At 39.3% G+C, this 15,426-nt stretch overlaps 1 pseudogene; it reads left to right on the top strand.

Moving 5' to 3' along the window:
• Window positions 1-3,568: 3,568 nt before the first annotated feature.
• LOC126788423 (E3 ubiquitin-protein ligase WAV3-like) lies at window positions 3,569-6,478 on the top strand (annotated as a pseudogene).
• The last annotated feature ends 8,948 nt before the right edge of the window (window positions 6,479-15,426 follow it).

Below are 15,426 nucleotides of genomic sequence, written 5' to 3' on the forward strand. Positions count from 1 at the left end.
CATTGATGAAAAGTAAGAACTATTTTTTGATGCAGAGAATAATTTGATCACCTGTGTTCTGGTTTTAGCACGCATATTTACTATGAACAATTAGGATGCATGTTGGATATATATTTTCTCTTCCACTCATGACGCTAAGAATCCAATTCTTGAACCTTATGTACCTTATAGCAGCTGACGATCATTGTCTCCAGAATATCAACCTAGTGGTTTTTCATTTTAATCGAGCATACCAAATGACAGACACCAATAGATTTGACCATTAATAGAGCTTGAAACGCTTATTGAAACCAGACTCCAAGCTTTGACAGATAGCATTTCTAACTCAGTTGGGTTCATTTTTCATTTTTTCTAATCCACACAGGAAGCACAATGATAGTTCAGCTTCTTCTGACATCAGTAGGCCCAATAATTATTAGTTGGGTTTCATCGAGAAATTGTGGGTACTTGTTCTCTCAAAGGATTCATCTCCAATTTAGGTGCTCAGCCCATTTTCAGAAATTACCAAATTAAAACGAACAGGTATTGTGGCTGGAATTTGGTTCCAACTGCCTAGTCTTCATGGTGTGTGGGAGTGAACGACTTTGAAGTCTCAGGCTACAAAATCTAGCTCGCATAAAATAACAAGCTTCAGCTACTGTAGTCTATGAGATCTTAAGTGACAGACTGTTTGCATTCTTTTTTGGGTACCAGGACATATACATAGTTTCTGCTCCGTTTGCACCTGAAACTCCTGAAAGTGTGTATAAACTTTGCAAAACCACTGTAGACTCCCTCTGAAAATAATTGATCAGGTATCAGATGCAATCGTAGACCCCTCTATATATTGGTGTCTGTCACATTGTCAAAAAACTACATATATGTTCTAGCATATGATCCATTTCGATAACATTATATGAAATTACTCTTCAAGTGCCTCTCACAAACTCACTTTCAAATAGATCCATTTCCACCAGATCGATCAATTCCTTCAATGCCGTAGACTCAGTTTCGTCTCCTTCACACCAGTTGTTCCCTGCAAATTTAGTCCAACTTGTGGTTACAATTTGATCATTTTGCGCCATACTACTCCTTCACATTTGCTCAATAACGACTTCTATCTGACTTGCCGAAACCAAGGGTTGGAATAACCTAAAAAGGCTTCCTTGATGCTAGAAATCGGGTACAATTGAACATCACATCAGATCGATAGTTCTAATTTGGATGTTGTTCCTGTACCACCTGGAGAACAAAAATGTCTAGAAGATAATATCCACAGAGAAATAATAATATTGAAAAAAAAATAGCTGGAAGAGATTTAAAAGCAGCAACACTAATGCAAGCGCCTCCTCGACCTGCCAGGTTTTAGTAGTTCCAGAGACTGACTATGGTAGCGCTCCACAGCCTGAAGAAGATCCTCAGGTTCGGTTCTTGAACATTTTCTTTCACGTTTGCTTCCAAAAGTAGTAGAAGCTTTGTTGTGGGATACCCAACACCCTTGTGTTTCTCTCTCCAAAATCATAAGTTTCTCTGCACACACGTCACTACCTCCCGAGAAGAGAATTCCACAGTGAATTTCTTGATCAATTCATGTGGGTTATCACCCAAATGTGCAATCTTAGCATCCAAGCGGGTCAAGCTACATTCCCCAGAAAGAGCACGCTTTGTTTTGGTCGGTCTCAGAAACCATGGATTCTCTGAAACCCAGATTTCACAAGTTGTTAGCTCACGCCCGCAAGTTCTCGTCTTGCATGGATTCTCAGAAACCATTCTCCCCAAGCTCGAGTATTTCACCTCTATCGGGATTTCATCGGAGGACCTTGCCAAAGCTGTGGCTTCACAGCCAGACCTGTTACGACGAAGCTTGGAGAATCAGATTAAACCCACTTATATATTCCTAACAAGCACGCTGCCTCACGAGTCTGTTATTTCTGTTTTGAAGACTGGCTCACGGGTTTTCTTGGCAAACATCAACACTAGTGTTTTGCCGAATATTTGTCTGAGAAGAAGTTTTACTAAAATTGTGATTGAGGCGAAAAAAAATGGGCTTCAATACGAAAAACACAACTAGCTTGTGGGCAATGAAGGCGTTGTGGTCTCAGAAGGCTTTAAATCGCAGTCGCCAAGTTTTGTATGATGAAATGGGGTTGGTCTGAGGATGATTTTCTCTCTGCCTTCAGGAAGTGCCCTCGGAGTATGCTTGTGTCGGAGAAGAAACTAACTCAAGTGATGGATTTTTTCGTGAACGAGATGGGATGGAATTCAGTAATGATTGCCAAATACCCTGAAGTATTTCCTTACAGTTTAGAGAAGAGAATAATCCCAAGGGGTATGAATGTGTTAAATTATGGGGAGGAGTATTTCTTGGAGATGTTTGTGACAAAATTTGTCAACCAAATACCTCAACTGCTGGGTGTGTATAGAGGAAAGGTGGATATTAAAGATGTGATATCATAATTGGCAAGTTGAAAATGGAGATCAAGTTGCGTATCCGTAGCCCCCTGATGCTGCATTACATATTGGTGGTAAGATTTGTATGCAACATTGCTTGTTAGTTGTTACAGTTTCGCTTCTCTCTGTTGTGTTGTGCTATGATAAGATCTTGCTGCTTTATGACTCGTGAATTTGATTATGTCCTAATAATTCTCCTTCGTACAATATAAATGTATCCTTGTATGGCTTTCAGTGTAATCTAATCCTGAAGAGGAGTGATTGAATGAGAAAGCAGAATGATTAAAAAAAATGCTACAGAAACCATTAGCATTGATTCGATTGTTATAAATTTCAAAAATACCATAATATCAACCTCCTTTTCTGATATGATGGTTATCATCTACGCTGAAAAAAGTTTTACTTCCTAAGTACTTCATACTGTGATGATCATTGGCCATCCTATTCCTCATATGAAAAAGTGAATCTGGAGATTGACAAATTTATCCCAAATGCCTCAAGAGAACCTCCTTTCTAGAATGTAAATAGCGGACAAACCCCTATTTCTTATCTTAGTTTTTACTATGACTTCATTGTTGTTACAGATCAATTCTGGCATTTTTTGTTGTTATAAACTTTCTATAGCTCTGAGCTTGGAAATAGTAGTTGGCATTGGTCCTCTGCTGTTCAGATTAATAGATATGGGTATCTGACATGAATTTTTTTTTGTTAGAGATATAGAGTTTTTAAAGCAGTGAGCTTGAAGAGAGTACTCGGAACTGCTGCTTTAAAAAAGTCCTCGCTGTAATTTTAAAAATTTTGCAAAATTTGGCATTCTTGGAATGTCACAGCTTCAGTGATTCTGCCTAAACTGAGGTCCCAATAACAGACTTAATGAGGCAATAGTGATGTGGATATTGGTGAGATGCATAGTAAGTTCATTTAATGAATTGTTGCCATTTAAAGAAGTAATAGAGCAAGCCAATGGCTTCCTGGTATCTTTTAAATCTTATGTTGTAGCCCTTCTTTCTACTTCCCGTAGCAATGCTGAAAGCATTAAATGGTAATGTTGCCCTGCAGGTCACATTTCAAACCCAAAAAGACACTTGGGCGAAAAGCCATGGACGGTGCCCAGTAAGTAATGTCTAACCAAGAAGACTCCAAAGCACATTCAATTCCATATACCTCCTCATGTCTAGCATCAATTAAGCACTTTGAGTCAGATTCAATGACGAGTAGAAATGGGGTGAGCTTCTCAGCAAGTTTGCAAGCTTCAATGCCTGTGCGAGCTTCCACTTCCAGTGCCGAACCAGTTTGACAATTCCTTCAACAATGCCACTTCCTACAAGGTAAGTATCAATTACCCAAGTTGCATCAAAATTTACCTTTATGTGTCTTTTTGATGGAGGTGTCAAATACCTAAAACTGGTGGGGGGATGTATTCTGAGTGGGAAGGTTGGTATGTTACTGAGGAGCATGACTGGGGGCAATTATGGGATGTGGTGTAGGAATGGGTTCTGATGGATTTGACTTTGAGGAATAAAACTGATGGAATTTAGATGTTGGGGTTGAATAACAGCTGGGGGGATAGGTTGTAATTTATGAGTATTGCGGCGCGTAGGCTGGTTTACATTGTGGTGGTGGTTTTTTTTTTTTTGGTAATGAAAGAAACTTCATTAAGGGACCAGCCCGACATTGTGGTGGTGGTTAGAGAGAGAGATGGAAAAGATAAAGATGGAACATACCTGAGTGGACTGCAAGGACTGTCTAACATGATTTTTGTTTCGTGAGCAGATGATAAACTCAGATGCAACCCTACTAGCAGTTGAAGCAATTGATGATGGGTTGATAGGAGTGCCCTAATAGACAAAGGAACAATGAGCTTTCGACATTTCCCAACAAAGATAGCAAACCATGGTAGGGTAATCTGCTTGAAGCTGTTTATTTTTACCTGCAATAGAAATGATTACTCCAAACCATTTGTAGAAAGTGTCCAATTGTTTGTAGATCAACTTTGTAGTTCAGGTCTGAGGCATTGTAGAAAGATATCTTAAATGACCCAGGGTACAACTCACACACTGGGCACATAGGGTTTTGGATGATTTTTCTGTTGAAAAGATTAAGATAGGATGGTAGAGCATTAACCATGATCCTTCACATAATGTTTTTGACTCTAGAAGTAGCATTGAGTGTTCAGATGGAATTCCACACACTACTATCAACTCCATGGGAGGTGTGGGACATGAAGTCTCTGATAAATGCATTGTCTTTCTGACTCTCATATGCTCTATTTCATGATTTTGGGGAAAACATTGATTAAAGATCTTTATTAGAGATGCTTACTATAGGAGTTTGTTTGATCCTCATACAGGTCAAGACATATCCTGAAGTTCCATCTGTTGAAAGACCAAGCCCTCATGATAACTTCAGCGTTTTAATTCATCTCAATTCTCAAGACTCCTCATACAACAAGGCAGAATGCCAGCAGAAACCCAGTATCTCAAACTTCTCGAACTCCAGTAGACATCATTCAGTGCTCAATGTTAGTGGCTGCATGGCAGAAACAAAGCTGGCGTTGCTAAAACGTGCCATGGGGCTTGTGGGCAGAATCTTGGCCCCTCTGATCAGCTTTCTGTTATTGCCTTCTCCTCCACAGCCCGCCAACTTTCTCCCCTTCTGTCATATGATTAATACTGGACGCCAGCAAGCACTGCAGGCTCCAAATTCTCTTGTTTCAATGGTGGGACAAACTGCCTAGGGTCTTAGGAAAGGTCTAAAGGTTTTAGTAGACCGCATTCAAAGAATCTCGTTTGCAGTATCATACTATTATCTGATCGGCAGGCTACATATACTGTTGGTAGTCCCAGTGGAAGACGTCCCCGCACATTACCATTCACTTCTCCATATCTCTATCAGTCGAAATAATGCAGCAGGCTTGCATATTCCAGTTCACACATTCGAATTTGGTGCAGATTATGATGCTGCCTCGATGCATCCAATCTCTGAGATTTCCAAGGGAATATTTTCTCTCATAGGAGCTGAAAGTGTGTTTCAGGATATTGCACAGTGCATTGGGGGGCCTTCTGAAGTTCTGAGTGTAGTGGTGCAACAGCTGAATGTCAGAATTGACTGTTCACCCAAGTTTGCAATTGAGTTCAATAAAAGCTGGGATTTATAGCACCAGCTTGATGGCAAATGGAAGAATGGGATCTATTGATGCAATTGAGTTCAATAATAACTGGTAGTCATGGAACCAGCTTAATGGCTGATGCCAGATTGGGATCTATTGGTGTTGGAGACCTGTATGCTGAAGAACAGGGAGTTTTAATTTTTTGTGACGATGAAATATTCCAGTTGATGTGTCCAGTAATGAGATGTCACTGGTTGCAGTTAGATGTCTTTACAAAAACCCTTTTACGTAAGAAAATCAAAATTAAAAGTCCAGCAGTTGATGGGCAAATTGACGGGCCATGCTACAGGCTTCATACAGCTGAAGCAATGGCTAAGGCAGAGTACCTACTGAGAATTGGTGACTTGGCTGGTGCAGTTTCCCTCCTGGAGAACTGTTGCCGGGAATTGTCTGAAACTCCTGCACAAGCAGGTGACCGTAGTGTGTTGCACTTTCAGCCAAGTTAAAGGAGATGCGAGAAAGAATGGGAAAACGTCGTGCATATGAAAAAAACAAGAAGGGCTTATTTTTTATCAGGATTGAGTTCACACTCATGGCAGAGCGCACCTTGATTGCAGATAGCACAATCCAAAACTTCATCAAAGGTATAAGGGAAATCATCACCTTGACAAATCTTTATCACTGCTAGGTCATTTCACTGCCATGTTAACCAACAGTGGTGGTGGTGGAACTACCTCACACTACATCAATCCTTTATTAATAAACCTTCGATATTCCTTTAATTTGTCTTCCTGTGAATTGGGATGACTGGGAGTGGCAAACAAAGGCGTTTTGGGTGTTTGAACTGGATGGTGGTATATTTGTTTGTTTGTCATGTATAAGAATAAGAATCGACGGAAGGTGAGTAAAGGGGGCTCTTCAAAAAGGGTATAGCTTTGTAATTGTGGGGATACATTTTGTAAAGATACTGAGTGAATTATTCACTTGAATATATGAAATGGTATTATTACTCCTGGTTCTAATTCTTTTCCCCATATTTAGTTCATTCACTCAATCAAGATCGCAGTTGGACATTTGTATTTGCATTCTATGTTGGGGTATTCAATTGCACACAACTAGAAACAAGGATTAGAATACACGAACTGACAGAAATATCCTTATCTATGTCAATACCAGATTGTCTTTGTTACGAACTCTTTCGAAGCCACTGAAAAACGAACTCTTTAGAAGCCACTAAACAACGCAGCCCCCATGGTGAAGATACGAACAAGGCATGAGAGTTGCTTCCGAACAAAATGTTGACGGAATCGGCTCTAGTCCACTCAAAGTTTCTCAATTCCCGGCACAAGGCTAGTGTTAACACCACCCTCTGAATGAGGTGATCTCCGGCTTAATCTCCTCCTACTCTGGTCGCCAGACCAGTGGCCGGAGACCTGGAAGGACTAACAGGCAGGCAAACCGGTCCGGTAGCCCCTCTGCTTGCTTGGGTATCGCCATTAACGTCACACACGGTGGTTCGTCTAAATGACAGATGCAATGTACTTGCGTGCATTCCCACATCGAAAGAAGAGCCAGACACATTTCTCAATGCACCTATAAATAAGCTGCCTAAACCACCTAAGAGAGGTAATGTATTCCTAAATCCTTAGCTCTCAAATTTATTCCGTACTGGATACTAATTTAAGGTTCGGAGGGTCAAAGGTTGGCGCACCGCTAGCCCTTTGACTTTGACTTGTGTTATGTGCAGGTCCCACTAATCTGACACATAAGAATACAAGGCTACGAGAAGCTTGATCCCCCCCCCCCAGATTTGGCTCCCGTAACAGCTAGGCATACCATAATCACCATCATCAATAACATAAAGATCAATCTCGACCCTCAATCGCAAAATCTTGCAGCTGGCTCCATACTCCCATTCCTTCTCAGAGGCCTTGAACATTATAGCATCCACCAAGGAGCCACGAGCCTTAAGAGGAACTTCCATTTTTAATATTATTTCTCATATAAAAATTATACTTTTTATGTACTATAAAAGTAAATAAGTCAAACTTAATTAATAAACGAGCCGAGGTTTTAATAAGCTCAATTTAAACAAGTCGAACAAGTTGAATACTTGTTGTTCAAACTCGGCTCATTTTCAAAGTCGGGCTTAATATTGAGCTCAAACTCGGCTTATTTAACTTGACAAGCTCAAGCCGAATAAGATAGAAGCGAGTCGAACACGAACAGCTCGAGCCTACTGACATCCCTAATTAGCACTTGTCTAGCAAGTTGCTTGTCTTCTTGCTAAAGTCTGTATATTGTAAGAGCCAACCTCATTTGAGGCAGTCAAGTGATGAATTAATCTTCATTCCTCTCTTCTCTTACCCTTTTACTCCCAACATTGGTATCAACTATCAAGAGCCTTCTCTGATGCGGGGCCTACAGAACTTGACGTCATCACTACCCATGAGTGGTGTGACTGTCGACCCACCACTTCCGCCTCACTCCACCACCTAACCACCTTCCTCATGTTCTTTTTCCTCCACTGACACCCCTCCTGCAACCACACCCACTACACTTGAAAGCCTTCACCATCAAACCCGCAAGATCCGAGCTACCATGGCTCATATGTAACAAAATTTTATTGACTCTCAGGCAGCCTCCACACCACCCTTACCACTCAAATGGCATCTATGTTCAATCAGTTTCTGCAACGCTCCTCCCCTTCACTTTCCAGCCCTTCCCTCACTTTCAGTCAGTTCACTCCTGCCCCTCCTCTGATTTGTCTCAGGCAAATAAAGTTTGGGAGTCCATGGGCCTTACGAATCCTTTTCCGACAGATTTTAGCTCCTCCTCCCCATCCAGCACTCAAGCCACCTCCACTTTCTCCACCCCTTACCTCCACCCATCAACTCCCTCCTGGAAATATTAGCTTCCAGAATCACTAACCACCGCCTTACTAAGTACTCACATTTCATTCCGATGACACATCCATTTACTGCCAACTCCATTGTCGACCTCTTTCATGTAGAATATATTTCCGGCTGCATGGCATGCCTCGCTGCATTGTGAGTGACAGAGACCTGATCTTCCTATCTCATTTTGGAGTGCTTTCTTCAAACTACAAGCTACGACCTTATGCCGCAGCGGGTTGGAGACGTCGCCTATAAGTGGGACATGCATGCACGCTCTCGGCTTCACCCTGTTTTTCATGTTTCTCTTCTCAAGCAATGGATTGGTAAGCAGTTTCTGTGTCCTCTACTCTGCCTCAGTTTGATGATGATGGGACAATTTTTTTGGAACCATTTCGTGTTATGGACATGGGCAGCAGAACTCATCGTGGTCGTGTAATCACCACTTGGCTTGTTCAATGGCGTGACCTGCCGGAAGAGGATGCTACCTGGATGGATGCCAAGGATGTGGTGGCTAAATATCCTACCTTTGGAACCTGAGGAAAACTTCCTTCTCCAGGGGGGGGGGGGGGGGGGGGGATGTTGGATACACCCAACGCTACACCCAGCTATTTACCATGTACACCCATCAATAGTTCTATAATCGATTTGCATATCTGCTACAACTGTTTTGTATTAGCACTTGCCCAGCTAGTTGCATGTCTTCTTGCTAAAGCCTTTATATTGTAAGAGCCAACCTCATTTGAGGCAGTCGAGTAATGAATTAATCTTCCTTCCTCTCATGTCTTACCTTTTTACTCCCAACAGATTCTCGATCTAATCTCTCACTCAAAAACCCACTCCTGAAATAATGAAATTTCTCAACTTGCCTAAATGAAACGAATGGGGAATGAATAGATATGGGGTAAGCTATGCTCCTTATATAAGACTACCAGCCGATTTGTGCCACTCATTTTCCAACTCACATACATATTGTATAGTCATATTGTCTCTCGAAAAAGGGCATTATGGTCACTTTCGCAGGTGGCGTGAGCCCGAAGATTTGGATTAACATTCTTGATCATCTCACGAGAGTGATGATGACTTGGGCTACACGAAGATAATCCTTACACGTTAACACCAGAACTAGGTTTCCTCGCAAAATATGTTTACCATTCTAATTGTACAAGCTGTTTAGTTGAATATAAATTTCTTTTTAGGGGAATTGACCATTTCAACAAAAACTCTAGAAATCTTACTCATTTCAATTTCATGTGCCAGTTTAAATGATTTTAAGAAAAAGACAAAATTACTCCTTTTTTATTTTTAACTGCCTCTTATCTCCCTCACACATCCATTATCATCTTCGATCCTCTCTCTCTCTCTCCCGGATCTCTCTATCTCCGTCCCCAGTCGGCGACGATGTCAAGTAAGCTAAACAGAAGCCTTGGATGGCACCGACGTCGGTAGCTTGGAGGACGAAGCTAGGGTTTTGACGATGATAGATCGTTATTTAGAACGTCTATAATAAACCTTATAAAACATCATCGTTAGTATAGAATAAGCAGGGATTGTTCAGTCCAGAAAATCAAAAGGGCCTCAAAACTTATCATGTTATTGGGGGATTTGAGATTAATTATAAAACTACTACGGAAAATAAATCATAAATTACTTATATACAATTGATCTACCACTCATCACATAACTAAAACACGAAATATACTCATGAAACATGTATGACACACATAAAACAACTAGTAGGCAGCAAGTACTTTTGAATCAATATAAGTTCATTTCAATTCCAATTCTAATTAGAGCCCGAAGCGGTTCATCTAATCGTTAAGACTTCATATTTATTTAGAATCAACGAAGCATTCAATCCTAAACATATACTAAAAGAGTTCAACATAACGAAGCGTACTAGTTAAACAAAAAGAAGCACATAAGCACATTAAGTCGAATTGGAGACATGTAAACAAGCACGGCGTCACTCATCATGTTTAAGCATGCTCCTAGAACTATCACAACCCTATATAAGTAGCAATAATTGAGACACGAAGCGCATAACTCGATTAAAGACTACTTTGGTGAATGAAATCGCAACCCTAGGAGAACCATTGTCGTGACTTCCTCAAGCATTTATTTAAATGTACAAGTTCAAGGAATTAATCAAAATAAAACCTAAAACAAATCGAAAACCCTACTGTCCCTAGTCATTATACACCATATTCAAACACAAACATGAGTTTATACAATCAAAACATAAAACCAAACAAGTCTCAAAATATGTTCTACATATATAAAACCGAAAAATACATCCAATATTTCATATATTGAAATCGCAAAAATCATAAAACCAAAAAGAAAAATACAAGCCATGGATGAATCACACTTTAGAAACCTTGAAGGATTCGACAAGGGTGAATTCGATTATGGAGGAGGTAAAGGATGAACACGGTTATGGTGGTGATGGATGAAGTTTGTGGCTTGAATTTTCTGAATATATTTTGGCAGAGGTTCGGCTTAGCTTTGTGAATGAGAGGTGATGATTATTTGAGAGGAATGTCATGCCTTATATAGAGAAATGAGGGGAGGAGAGGCTGCATGGCATAGGCTGGATCATGGAGATTGCCCAGCTAAGATCTTGCTTGAATAATTGGATCGAATAGTTCTCCTATTTCCTTGTAAATTCAGCTCTTATCTCCTTCCTTCTCTCATGTATACACGACGGGATTCTTCTTATCCAAGGCTGATTCATCTTTGAATGGCACGGCATCTCCTACAAACTCTCTAGAGTTTCACACGACATGAGCTTCCTATCTTTTCTCTCTTTGTTGCCGTGTGAGTCTCCCTTATACACGACATGATCTCTTTGTTATTTCTTGAATTATCTCCTTTAATTTTTGAATAAATGGCTTGGCATAGGACTCCTTCTCCTTTGATTTGGACGGCATCTCCTTGTTTCACTCAATCTCTCAATCTGTGAGTTATCTCTTCATGTAGCACACGGCCTCCTTGTTTTCCTTGAATTATCTCTTAAATCCAAATCTAAAAATAAGAAAATAAAATCATAAGTAAGAGATAATTTATTTCGATAATTATGTCTTAATCTAGACAATTGTTGTCTTAAAAAGACACATGTAATAGATGAGCTCAGCCAGATTAGGAAAGTTTCTATTTTGCAAAAAGGAAACTTACTAGAAAGTAAGTTACTAGAACAGTAAAGTTCATTTAGGAAAGTTTTGCAATAAGAGTTTCAGTTTAAGTAGAACTCTCCCAAATGATACGTTTCTTAGTCTAACAAGGATTCCTAGTGCAAGAAGGACTCTCAAAATATCGTCAATGCGACCAAAACGTAGAAAGATGAAGACTCCTGATCCAACTAGGATTCCTAGTCCTACAAGGATTCCTATTCAAACTAGGACTATAGACCAATTTTGCATTTTCAACTCGTTTAAGCACAAAAATGCATCCAATACGGCCCAAGACTCCTACTATGACTCAATTACTCAATAATACAACAATAAGGGCTAAGCAAAGTACAAATGGAGGTAAAAACATGTTAAGAACGTCGCACAAAGTGCTCCTATCAAACGACGAAGAGCGATGGCGACGGGACAGTGCCGTCCCATGACCAAAGGAGGCCTAAGAGAAAAAATTAAAAGATGCCTTATATTAAAAAATAAAAACCACTTTAGTTTCACATTTCTTTCATAGAAAAATATATTACATGTTACATGGATGAGGAATAAAGTAGACTACGCAATAGTATTAACAACATATAAAAAGCTAGCTTGATACAAAATGTATGTTAAAACAATTCCATGTTCAGTTGAATGTCACTTTCTTTGTGTTTTGAGATGCAGAAAAGTTGATCAAATTATCATATTTGAACATCAAACAAACTTTCTTTCAATAAACAATGGCCAATCTATTCAACCGTTTTTGTGACATGGTTGATCGTAAGTACTTTTTTATAAGAAGAGGTTAGAGATATTACCATTTGGATTGAGAGTTTAGAGCAATGTTCCATTCCCAAATTAGTGAAACATTAAGAAAACTTTTAGGGCTTTTCTTTCTAATCCCAAATTGAAAAACGTCAAATCCTGACTTAGCCTCATGGGTGTGCTACTACTTCGCAGACTTCTCTCGTCTATCTCAATTTTTTTTTAAATGTGTGTGTGTGTGTGTGTGTGTGGGATGTAAATATGAGGCCTTCTAAAATATGGGGCTTAAGTCTTAGGCCTTGCCTGCCTTGGTCTTAGGCTAGCCCTGCAGCGGGATATCTGAGGAGATCGGGTTGGATATCGACATGGTTGTGAATGGAATCGACATGGTTGGATTTTGATGATGATGACGTGCGCAGTGGAGTAGCTTTCTTGGGCGGAGTTGTAAGTCGAAATCATGGGTTAAGCAGCGAACGTCGACAACACTCATGGAAATTGTTGCAGATCTGAGAGCGCATGAGCGAGTTGCAAACTTGCAATACATCACCGTCGTAATTGGTTCTTCCCAATCTCATATATCTCTCTCTCGTGTAAAGTAAGTGTATCTGATCAAGCTTATTTCCTTCTGCAAGCTAGTAAAATTCTTGGTCTTAGTTAGTGTGGTGTCATTGCAACTTGTTGATGACACATACTTGAAGCCTACTAGCTGAATTAAGCTAGGATTAGCAAACATTAGGGCCTCTGGTTTAATGGTTTATTATGTTTTTTTTTGTTGTTGAATTTTTCCCCGATCGTGCTGGTTTTTCAATGTGCAGTTGCGACTATATTTCAAAGTTAAGCCATGCACCAGATACAAACAAACCTCACCTCCCACAACAGCTAATGGCACAAGTGCTTGGTGTGCCCCTTTCATGCATTTCAAGATGCCTATAAATATTGATGGTTACTCTTTAGCATATGTGTAGAATCTCAATGATTTGGTTGATTTGAATTCATCTCTCTACCTCTGGTTTTGCTCATGTTGCTTATTTCATGTAATTGAATCCTTTCATGGTTTTGTTATTGTTGCTTATTCAGGGGTAGTAATCATTTTACTGGGGTCAGTAACATATTTACTGAATGTCAGTAATTTATTATTGGGGTTATTATGTGTCTGTAATTTGTTATTTGAGGTTTATTAGGTGTCAGTAATTTGTTATTAAAAGGTTACTGGGTGTCAATAATTTGTTACTGGGGGATTACTGGGTGTCAGTATATGTTATTAGGGGTTACTGGGTGTCAATAATTTATTATTAGGGGTTACTGGGTGTCGGTAAATTTTCCGGTAATTGGTGGCCGGAGTCAATGATCGGTTGACCGGAGTCCGGAGACGGGTGATCGAAGTCTGGCAATGTTCCGTCAAAGTGTCAACTTTCTCTATAAAAGAGTGTTTAGATATATGAGAGTAAAATAGTCTTAAAACTATAGTTTTTGTACTAATTGGGCAAATGTTAGTTTACCTTATTTTGAAATTGTCATATTTTGAATTTTGTCATTGAAATGGACAATTAGAGGGTTAAATTAGTATAAAATTGTCATTTTTTCTTCTTTTTACTACACATTCAATTATATATCCCCGAATTTTCATGACTAAATTAGAATACAGCAGATTATTCTCATCACAATGCTAAATTATGCCTGGAGCTAACATACTGTGCTTAATAACCAATCTATAACAATGCAAGAAAACTGTAATGTATAAGAAACACGAACCATAGTATCGAGCAATGGGAAACGCCCCCAAATGGTGGTACTTCAGTTGATCTAACAATATCCCAAAGTGACGAACGCTCAAAATGTTTTTGAGGCCTAAGCAACACTCGGCATCGAGGCACAAATTTGATGGCCATTTCTACAAATTTTACTAGAATGTTAGATTAATTTTGGACATATCACATATTATATGATTATCATGTTTAATGTCATAATCTATTTCTACATGAAAACAAAGATAGTATCAAATCTAGTTCCTAATGATTTCGTGTATTATATCATTATGGTAAGGAATCCTAATTTAAGTCTAGAAGCAAGACTACAAATCAGTATTGAATCAGGAATCTAAATAAGATGTTTTTAATGGAAAGACTCTTAAGGGTTAAAGATTCTCTATATATAGATGGTAAACGTCCCTGTTATCACTACGAGTTATTTGCGTAAGTTTCTGTCCATTGAGAAAGCAGAGAGTAGTGACTAACAGAAGACCTTGCCTAGCACCTTCTGACTTCGGATTAAGGCACAATGGATCACGGTGTCGTTGTTCATGAAGATGGTAAGTTAATCTCATTCACTAAGTTAACGATTAGTTGTTATGCATATGATCTTTGGTTTTGAACTCATATCATGTAATTTAATTTACATATGGTATCAGAGCAATTATGAGCACAAAAATTTTCAGTTTTGCATAACTAAAAATCGGTTTTAGATTTCAACAAAAAAAAAATAAAGATGTACTTGATGGTCGCGAGCGTCACTGAGGATCGTGAGCGTCACTGAGGATCGTGAGCGTCACTGAGGATCGCGAGTGTTACTAATGAGGAATTTTGCTTTACGGGTCGAACCGGTTGCAAACACGCGGATCCGGTCTCAACCAAATCCGAACTCAAGAACAACAACCCAGAAAATTTTTAGCTGTTGTGTTTTTCACAACGTTGAGTTTCTAGATTTGGGAAGACGACTGGATCGGAAGTGATTGAGACTTTTACGTCTCTTACTGAATTCATAACCCAAAGGGAATTGCTGTTGATTCAAAAATTTGTTCTATGCTTCCGCTCAAAAACTGCAGCAAATTTGGAGAAAAAGCAAAACAGGTTTTTCTTAAAGGTTTTCCGATTTCAATTCAAGCAGATTATATGAAGTATATATATATATATATATATATATATATGTATCTGAATATACATAAGAACCCTAGAGCACACCCAGCGTGCATATAAGAGTAGCTTAGAGACTTGGATTGTGGTTGACGTGTGGTTCCTGTATGGCTGGGAAATTTAATTTTCTATGCAAATATATACTCTATGGTTGAATT

The sequence above is a fragment of the Argentina anserina genome, chromosome 3 (genome assembly GCF_933775445.1).
Source record: "Argentina anserina chromosome 3, drPotAnse1.1, whole genome shotgun sequence".
NCBI lineage: Eukaryota > Viridiplantae > Streptophyta > Magnoliopsida > Rosales > Rosaceae > Argentina > Argentina anserina.